The 10,611-nt window shown below is 46.0% G+C and overlaps 1 long non-coding RNA gene across 1 annotated transcript; it reads left to right on the top strand.

Moving 5' to 3' along the window:
* Window positions 1-2,629: 2,629 nt before the first annotated feature.
* Window positions 2,630-9,943, top strand: LOC122647037. Its single transcript, XR_006330775.1, has 3 exons — window positions 2,630-2,896; window positions 6,769-6,773; window positions 9,933-9,943. It is a non-coding gene; the product is annotated as an uncharacterized LOC122647037 (long non-coding RNA).
* The last annotated feature ends 668 nt before the right edge of the window (window positions 9,944-10,611 follow it).

Below are 10,611 nucleotides of genomic sequence, written 5' to 3'. Positions count from 1 at the left end.
GAAAGAGCCTTTCATGGCTTGAGATGCCTCATCAACATGTATGCAAAGTGTGGCCAAGCCCATGAGAGTCTCCTCATGCTCTCGAGTACCCATGCGAAGAGCACTGTTGGTTGGATCTCTAACATGCAAGTCCTTGAAGTTCTCGGTCTCTCCTGTCGAATGACGAGAATCGCAACAGTACCAGACCTCGTGCCGCTGCTCCTCTTCTCTTGGCTTCCATGAGGCTCCTACGGAGTGGAGAACACAACTTTTCGTCTGCGCGTTGCTCCTACAACCACTAAAATGCTGAGGTTTTCCAAGCAACCTTGGGCTCGTTAAGGCTAATGCTCATGGTGGATTTTCCCATCAGATACAACCGTAGCAGGGCTCATGGCAGGGACTGTTGCTGTTGTGTGATTGCAGCACCCGAGAAGCACCCACGGTCTGACATTTCACCACAAGGACCGATCTTTTGTCACTCATGCGGTCCATTTTCGACCATGATGGAGATAGGAGAGTGATGCTTTGAGTTTAATCTCTACTACTGTGCCATCAACTTTGGCTTCCGAAACATCACCAAGCCTGATACCGAACAAGGCTCCCATCACCTCTTCCTGCAGCAAAGGTTCTTTGCTTGACAGCTTTGAAACGTCGTCCCCGACCCGCTTCCCTCGCGAGGTTTGGCTATGCTCCATAACTGGCTTCTCGGAGAAAGAATGTTGCCGGCTTTGAGGCCGTGACCGCACCCATGGCATGATGTTTTAAGATCGGTCCTAGCATGGTTTGCTAAGCATGGTGTTAGCATGGCGTTCCAAGACCAAACCTGATGTGTTCTCTTCATATTGTTAACAAAAAAAGAAGAAGAAAAGAAAAAGAAAGAAAAGAAGGAAAGGGGGGAAAAATAAAAATGAAGATCAAATGGGCCTTATGCATATGGGCGTGGCCCTCACGAAACGGGCCCGGTGCCAATGAAGTGTGCACGACCCGTGTAACATGGGCTTTAGACCCCTACTCCCCTTAACTAAATCTCCAGGCCTGCCAAAGACTGCTCACTTACGAAATAGGCCAAAGCCTATGCCAATGGGCTCGTGACATCCATGCACTGAGTCGTCAAATGACGCACGTTAAGAAGGCCCAAGCTTATACGCATCGGCCCACAGGGTGCCCTCAAGAAGGCCCGAATGAAAGACCCAAGCCTACATGCACGGGCCCATCCAACAAAGTCCTACAAATGAAGACTCGGGCCTGCGCAAAAGCGCCTCGATGAAAGCCCACAAAAGATCGAAGGCCCATCCAAGGAAAGTCCCACGAATGAAAACTTGGGCCTGTCAAGTCTGTTTTCCTTAATGAAAGTCCACAGAAGGGCCAAAGCACAACAAGCCTACCCCTCATCAAAGCAAGCCCAAGTCCATGCAAGAAGGCCCGCTGGATCTGTCCAAATTCAAAGCCCGTAAATGTGCAATCCTATACAAGGAGCCAAGCCCATCAAATGGGCCCATCTAGTGCTCTCCCATATGAAAGAACTTGAGCCCATCAGGCAAGCCCACAAAATGCCTGCCAAATGAAAAGGACATGGGTCCCATTCAAAGGAAAGCCCGTCAAAGGTGGCTCCTCACATGAAATCATGCAAAGGAGCCGAGCCCATCAAATGAAGCTCAACAAGCAGGACTCGAGCCCATCAAAGACTCTCCTACATGAAAGGATCTGAGCCCATCCAAATAGACCAGCAAATGATATCCCAAAAGGCCTAAGCACATATAGCCTCGGTCCATCCAAATGATGTTCAGCGGCCTAAACCCAAGTAGCTGTGGCCCATGCTCCAAGGGACCAGCAACCAGTCAAAGAAAGAAGCTATTGCTATCGTCTCCTGCGCCGGTCAAAGAGAAGATGTTGCTGCTCGACAAAGAGAGAAGAAGGCTTTCCCAAATGAAACTTTCATATAAACAAAATGATGTATCCGGCCATTGGCCTTTCATTGTAAATCTATACATGAAAAAATACAAAGAAATACAAAGATGTTTTTATCCTTTTTCTTGCAGTTAATCAAGGGTTGGTTTCCCAAACGGAAACTATAATTAACGGAAGCTCGTTCACGACTTCCGGAAGATGGGTCCCCACAATCAAACAATCAACTCATCCAACACGATGAGGGAATTGGCAAAGAAATCGAACGAAAAAGCCGGAAAGACTTGTGTTGCAATCAATTAATCCCCAAATATGCGTCCTTTACTTCTTTATACGCGTCAGCGATAAAGGGTTGGGTATAAACACTCAAGGCCTATCCGATCCCTCTCTTGCGATCCTTCCTTTACGAGGCCTAGCCGATCAACTGTTCGATGCTATCCTCACCTATTTTATCCAATCGATCCTGCTTGATATGCTTGCCGCGGAGAAAGACTCTTTCTAATAATTGGTAAAAGAATGACATTTTCCAGTCGGGCGGAATGAAAAAGAAAATCTTGATTGAGATCCTATGAAGGAAAACCAGCTCATGAACTTTGCCAGTCGAATGGGCGGAACCTGACTCATCAAGCAAACAAAAAAGGAGCCTTCCGTAGTCATAATGGGCTGGGCCCTTGTATCCGCATATGAAGCGTCACGTAGCATCTTTAGTTCGTGACGTGAGCTCTTCAGTTCGTGAGTTCTCGAGCTGCTATGCTTTAGCGTATCAACGGGGCTGACTAATCGGCTCGATCTTTATCGTAATCGTAGAAAGAAGAACTGGCCTCGCGTCAGATATTGGTTGCGCTGATCGGCGGCTTGCAACATCACATCTGGAACGACCGATCTATGAATATAGAGCTTTCCGCAAAGACGTCAAGAAAGCTTTTTTAAGATTGTTAAAGGGTTTGAGCGTAGAGAAAGAAAGGGAACTAAAAGAGTCTATCGCTCATGCATTTCCTTAAGGCAGGAATAGGTGTCGAAAGCTCATAACGATCGCTATTGATATGCTGCCACACATGCGATCGGAAAGGCGTGATTAGTTTAGTTCAATCAATGGATTGAAAGCGTGAATCAAGTCTACAGGGCCAAGTCGTCCATCAATTGAAACAGAGATGTTGGGCGCATTTCGACGAGCATGAAGAAAAAAAAGAGCGTTTATATGAATCAGTCGTCGAATAGCGTTTTGAATCGACATAGAATAGATAGATAATTTGCATTCCCGTAATGAATTAATAGGTGGCAAAGGCTACTTGTTCTTTGGCGGGCGAAAAAGGAAAGGGGTGATGTGATCCTTTATGGCAAGAAAAAGTTTTTGTTGAAAAACGGAAATCGAGATTGGGTTGGTGTTCAGTGTACCCTACTGTATCGAAAAGAATGCATTTCATTCAAAGTGAGATGCTCCAGAGAAAAGAAAAAGAACGTGGGTAAGAATCGACGAGGAATCCAGGGAATCGCGAAGGAAAAAAAAGCGTGACGAGAAAACTAAGAAAAAGATGTTAGAAAGTACTTGGGCATTGGGGTATTTTTGGGCTTCTTCCCTTAACTGTTATAGGACTGTAATCGAGACCCACATTATCCTCCTATGCTGGGAGGAGGGGGTGCACCCCCACCCCGATCCGATTTTGTCCATCACCAATCAGGTGATGGAGGAAATAATGGAATGGAGCGCGCCGGGGAAACCCATTTCGATAGAAGAACGTGCGAAGGATGCCGCTGATATCTTAGCGGATCTTCGCACCAATTCTCGAAACAGCGCGTTCTTCCAATAAATTCGGAAGAGGATTTGATTGCATTTTTTTTCGGTATGCCGCTCCGCGAGCAAGGAGCGAATGAACATTAATCTTCATATCAACATATGAATATCCTTCGCCCGTTATCTCCTCATCTTCCTATTTATAAGCCACAGCTCACTTCGACGTTTCCAATTTCCCATAGAATCTCCGGGGCTTTCCTAGCCACTATAGTTTTGTTTAGTTATCTTCTTTGTCTGAAAATAGGTTTGATTTGCTTCACCTATGAGAATTTCTACCAATTCTTGTTTTATTCATCAAAGCTCATCCTAATCTCCGTCGAGATTACAGCCTTAGCCCTGTCCTATCATCTGTATAATGGAGTTCGTCATTTATTGACGGATTTTTCGGCATTTTTGTATTGTTCTTTGATTAGATTAGCCAGAAAAAGATGGAAATGACTGTTTCATTTTTTATAAAAATCTTTTTTTTCTTATGAAATGTTTATTAGCGTTGATAGCTCTCTTCTTTAAAGCTTATGCCGTAGAAGCGGCTATTGGCGTTTTATCTGCATCTTCCCGACCAGGAATGGGTTCGCTTTGTTTGGGATGAACTCGCAAAGACTCGACCCGAGGACTTCCCTCGTAGAGTGGCTTTATAAGACTCTTTTTTTTAGTTCCAATGAAAAAAAAAAGAGTTTGAGCTCTCTTGGCTTACTTTTAGCCACGCGGGGCGGCTATCCGCATGTGTCCCAAAGTGACGTCCATTTTAAGGTAATGGATATACTCGAGAGAAAAGGTTTGGAATTCGACCTCCCACGAGGTAAGAACGCATATGATGTTGTTGAGCAAATGGTTGAGGAAGGGGGCTATGAGGATCTCCAGGTCCTGGAATTTCTTTCTACTGTTTTTAGAAGCTTGGACGCCTATGGTGTTAATAGCTTTTTTTTTGTACAAGCAGTAAAAATAGCCCAAAATTTCTTCCTATGATGCTTGGTCTCTGGTTTGATGGTTGTACGTGCTAAAAATCCGGTACATTCCGTTTCGTTTCCCATCCCAGTCTTTCGCGACACTTCAGGTTTACTTCTTTTGTTAGGTCTCGACTTCTCCGCTATGATCTTCCCAGTAGTTCATATAGGAGCTATTGCCGTTTCATTCCTATTCGTTGTTATGATGTTCCATATTCAAATAGCGGAGACTCACGAAGAAGTATTGCGCAATTTACCAGTGAGTGGTATTATAGGACTGATCTTTTGGTCCAGGATGGCTTGGTAAGCAAGCAACCAGTTATGTAGGCGCCAACTTCCAGTTCTTTCTCTTCTTTCTTTTTATTTAGTTATGAGACTACCTTCCTTTATATCCATTGAGTAGTTAGATTAGTACTGACTCCCTTTCTTTTTAGTCATTAGTCGAACTCGCAGTTTTTACTTCATTCTAATAGGATACTAAAGGCTTAGGCATTGCCGATCCTGATGGGGGGAGGAGAGGCACCCACTATAGAAGCAGCAAATGATATAGCTCGTTCGTAGAGGCAGATCCGAGGCTAGTTGATGCTGCAGTGCCCAATAGCCGCCAGGGCGTTACTCGAGATGTAATTACAGCATGTCAATCGAGGTCCGGATCGAATCGCATTGAGAAGGGTGTAAAGGAGGGGGACGTCTAGATCTCAATGTCATGGTAAAAGGAGCGGGTCCCGGGGACGGACTTTCGTAAGAGAAAGCTGGTAACCGAATGGGTAGTGAGTAGTAAGGAGCAAAGGTAGTGGGTGGCTATTGACCCTGTTGAACCAGTAAATGCATCGGTCCGGGGTTTGATTCCAGTCACGAAGCTAATTGTTTCATACCCTAGACAAGTTTCTGTTCATCCAATCCCAGTTGTAGTTGATCCAATCGATCCAGAACCTGTTTACCTCATTGACCGGTTGTTTCAAAAGCATCCGATCTAGTGATCAATACATAGCGGCTAAGGGGGCTACGATGGTTGGTTGAGTCTAAAAAGCACCTAGAGCACCCCTTCCTGATTTAGAGTCCGCGTCACCCCTTCTGGGTCGGAAACTAGCAGCAGAGCCTGTGAAGGTAGCATGCATGGGAGGGAGGTGTAGGAGCTGGAGGGGCAGCAGGGATAGAGGCGAGAGATTCACCCACACCAGTTTATGGACCCTCTATGTAAGTGGGTAGGACGGAGGGATCTGAACTAGTAGGGAATTGTGGCGTCGGGTCGGATGGCTTGATTGATTGGCACATGGAAAAGAGAGAGAGAGTCCACTTGGGCTAATCAATCGTTCGTACAGGACGCGTGGGTCTTTCGCAACGGGGGTAGTAAGGCCCTAGGATCAAGGGCATCTGCCTTCCTTGCTACGAGGTTGACTGGTCCTAGCTTACGGAGTCGGGTAGTTAGTACTCAGAAGGTGCACCCGGGAACTCTCTTGTCAGTCCTCTGAGAGACATACGAACTCTCGTGAAGAGCCCGTAAGCTCACTTAAGAGGCTCACCCGTTGTTTACCACTTTATCAAACCACTTTCCTATGAAACAACCCGCCCTACTCACCAACCTTTCCACAAACATTTCCAGAAAGAATGCTTTGGATGGCAGCTTCGCTCCATAAAGTACCGCTAGACAGCAATCTAAATGGATAACCTTCGCACTTGGTATTCCACATTAGTAGTGTCATCGGGAGAAGCTCCTGCTTTGATGCTGGCCAACTGGGAGTAGGTTCCGGCTGCTCTTTCTGTGATGCTATTTCGACCTCGTAAAGATATTAGGACTTTCACCTAAGACCTTGAATGAATCCACAGACAGAAAACATTCGATCAGTTTCCCAGCGTGACACGCTATGATCACCGTCAAAGACAGGATTCGAGGCCTTTGTCCCCATTGCTTGTTAGTTAAGTAGGGAGAGAGAACGCCCCATCTCTTGATTACGAAGATCACTTTCACAGCAAGCACGAATGCGCGAGAAGCTTCACTATTATGTAAATTGACACGATCTCCCCGGGAAAGCATGATGCCTGGCTTGCCCCTGCTTTCCCAAATGGTAGACCAAAAGCACTGAAATGAATATGAGAAATGTGGCCTACCTATAGAAGGAATCCTTCGTTACTAGAACCCCTTCCTAGTGACTGTAAGCGAAATGCATTTAGTGGGGATACTGAGTTCCATATTTTTTATGTATAGCTCTGTTATCTCTATCTAAACGAGTAAGTCTGCCAGTGGTCTCTCTCCCACCCAAAACCATCCCTTCCAGCGTTAGCGCACAAGAAGGAGCTTTTGGCAGTGAGTCGAAAGTGTTAGTGAGAAGCCCTCTCCTATCTAGGACTATTCCCACTCTTCTCTGAGTGCCTTCAACAGTGCTTAGGTAGCGCTCACAGCGAGATAGGCAGCTCAGCTTACTATTTATTCCAACCCTAATGTGTCAAGAATAGAATAGGTAGCACAGGTCAGCAAGCAAGCATAGCTAGATCTAAGGTATCTGGATCAGAAGGCCCCAACCCGCCACCCTTCTTTCTTGGTTCTACTCGAATATGTGACCAGAGAAATGGAGATAGGAGAGTCTCGATCATGTGATATAATTGGGTATTCCAAACTGACTCACATACGAAAGATTAATGCCGGTGCCCTTAAGTGATAGTAATAGGGCAGTCAGGAAGGAAGAAAATGGTACCATCGATCATCCCATTCCGTTGTTTGGTTTTTCCATTAGCGTGTGCCAGCAAATCATATAAGAAAGAAGCTCGTGTGGTGCATTCCCCAGAGGGGGCCCGGGGAAGGTTCACTCATCATCGATTGACCAGTTCGTCTACTATGCTATTTCTGCTTGATCACAGCTCGCCCTTCTTTCGTGCAGCGCACTTTGTTGATGATTGCAGGCATACTTGCTGAACATTCCCTTCGTGGACCACAAACAAGATCTATGAGCAAATAGATGAATTCAAGCGATAGCAATGAGGCATTCAAGCTCTTCTCTGCGAACCGATCACAAGGCTATGATGAATTGGGATCACCAACTCGCCTGCAATCTCGCTTTCAGTCTTCTCGTTGTCATTACACATTTCGACTAGCCGTGTGTGTGCAGTGGAGGAAGCAAACCGGTATCGGATGTGTGCGCAAGAGCCTTGTTTACACTTTATTGCATGCTCAGTAGTAAGACTCCTCTTCTTTTCTTATGCGACTAGGAAAAGTGATCCACAAAGAGATTCATGTGATGTTGTTGTTTCGCTTGGCCCAACTGCTGACACCCCGCCCGCCGGATGCTCTTGCTGTGAACCTTTCCTTTATATCTGTACCGAATTCGATCTCTATTAAGCTATTCTTTCTGGCTCGATCCTTGATTACAGACATTGCATTGGGACAAAGACAATTGGAATTACACCCTACAAGGAGCTGGTCCAAGCCTTCCTTTCGTGCTCGCTTTCGTTTGCTACTGACCCCGAGGTACTATACGGTGGATGACCAGGGGTCCCCCTCTGGAGATAAGGGCAGAGGGTGGGTCAGAGGAAGGTCACTTATGATATGCTAGAACTATACCACAATCACAGGAATGGATCGGTAGAAATGCTCCTAACGCCTCGCTGGGAACTCTTTATTTGGATATAGATATTACAAGTCTACGTACGAAATATTGAACACAAGGCCGGGCGTTCGCCCAAAGCACTTTCCTAATGAATAACCAACTGGAGCAGAGCGATTGACCATGTCATGGAGCTATTTCACTGGCTGCTCTTCTTAGCAAACTGACCGGGGAAGGAAAGACAAGGGCTGGAGGGGCATAGTCTACTGAGACTTCATTCCAACAGTTTCTATTTAAATAGTAAAGAAGTGGATTCCTGGACATGGTCAAAGAGGGCTTTCGGTTGAGACTATTGATCTGGTATGGCAAAGCCCTTTTCGAAAGGGCAGGTAGGGTCCCAGTGACTCGACTTGGAAGAAGAATTCTCCTAAGAAGAACCCCACTTCTGGACTTTCTGTGTCAAGCACAGGCATACGATTGATAGAAGGTTTCTCAGTAACTATTAGCCAAAAAATCCCAAAACCATCGATTGGAACAGGGGTTTTTGAGCCCATTGTGATGAACGTGAAAAACTTTCTAGCTATAGCCGTATGGGAGCTTCCTTCTATCACGAGTTTTCGCCCCGGGGATAGGAAGGGCTGTCAGCTCTTGTTTTCCTAGGTAGCGGATGTCCTTCTCGAGCATATCTTCTGATGCAAGCTCTTGGGCCCACTTGGGCTTTGAAAAGGAACTTATTAAACTAAGACATTTAAGTGGCATAGCGATCCCCGCTGAGGTGATGATTTTTACCTAATTCTCGATATTGCACTACAATACAAATACCTCTTTTTGAGGCGAAATCCCTTCCTCAAGGGGTTATCCCCAGAGGGGGACCCAGGCTGGGAAAGATTAAGTAGAAAGAGTATGGGTCGGGTAATTCGACTACTGATCTAGCAAGAAAAGCCCTCTTTTTTCACGCATGCTTTTAGGGCCCGAATTCCTATGATTTGAATGAAAGTCAAGGCATCCCTTCTCAGATCAATTGTATGGTCGATGTATGAAGAGAAAGACAAAAGACAAGGGGGGCAGGGTCAAATACCACACCAAACATTGAAGGTTGAGTTCTCGTGATGCCTGCTGCTTCAAGCTCGGAAAGCCCACTACTGATGATATCAATTTCCAGGTCTTCCTACTAAAAAATGGGGAAGGAGTCTTCTTTAGGGATGATAAGGCACATAGGTCTAATTGCGTAGTGTCTAATATTTCCTCTTATTCTCTTGCCTGATCGGATTAGCCGATCGATTGATGGTCCTAGGCTATCTGGTTGTATTATAGCTCGGGTAGGTAAGGTTCAAGTAGTAGTAACGAGTCAGTATACATATGTGATATTTCATTCGTGAGTGTGTTAACACGAGAAGGGAGGTGGGCGGGGCAAAGCTCGAGTACGTGGCGTTCGGCTGAGATCTTGCCTCAATAGGCTAAGGTCGGTCTTCTCCTTATATACTCAGGTATCTTGCCTTTGTCCGATCGCTTTCGTTCATCAGAGGTAGTGGACAAGGAGAGAACTCGGCATCGTGCAATTCCATCGATCTGGTCAATTCATTTCCGCGAGACGCTGCTCTACTCTTTTTCTTTGGCATTGCCATACGAGGGAGATCGCTCAGTGACATGTCAAAAGATATGGAATTTCCGACCAAGCAGTTCAGATTGAAATACGGGAATTGAGACCGAAAGATATCCATGTCAGTTAAAGATGTCTCTTTCTTGCGTGATAGGAACAGAGCTTCGGGCAAGCAGCTTAGCCAAGGCAGCAGCGTAGTAGTTCTTCCACGGCATGCTCAGAGAAAGACTTCCTCCATGGCATAGCTCAGTCATTCAATCATGGTAGGGTCAGTCAGACAGGATTCTTCTCCTAAGCGCAGGTGTAGCTCCCCATGGTGTTCATTCCAGTTCTCATCCATCCCGGTACGGTTTGGCGTGGTAAACAACTATTGAGTACGGGGCCCTCTTGGTTTCGTTCATAGGAGATGTGGCATAGATAGAAGGAGAGCATTCGGTAGGGCTCGGTCCAGCCTCATTTTCTTGGTACGCTCTGGTCACACTCTCTTTGTCTGCTCGGCTAGCTCATCAAGGGTTGGTGGGCGGGAGAAGCTGATTGTTCAATGCGACAGCTATACATACAAAAGATTGAATACAGGGTTCGGGCATCCATCTTCCTTTCTTTCGAAGAGGGGAATGCCTTGTCTTGTCGGCGTAGACGGAACATGCAACCAACAGATAAGGTATACGGCGTGACATTCAATGGATAGGTAACGAGCTGAGACTGACAACATTGATTTTCTGACATATACCAGGTTGGACCACTAAAACCAACTCACCGAGAAGGATGAATTCCAAGAGTCGACTTCGAAGATGCCCTTGCTGGACCATTCCTACCAACAGCCCTAGTTGGCTATTCTGATACTTAATACAC

The sequence above is a fragment of the Telopea speciosissima genome, unplaced genomic scaffold (assembly GCF_018873765.1).
Source record: "Telopea speciosissima isolate NSW1024214 ecotype Mountain lineage unplaced genomic scaffold, Tspe_v1 Tspe_v1.0012, whole genome shotgun sequence".
Lineage (NCBI taxonomy): Eukaryota > Viridiplantae > Streptophyta > Magnoliopsida > Proteales > Proteaceae > Telopea > Telopea speciosissima.
Note: the sequence above shows the minus strand (reverse complement) of the source record. Positions and strands in the feature narration are given on the sequence as shown.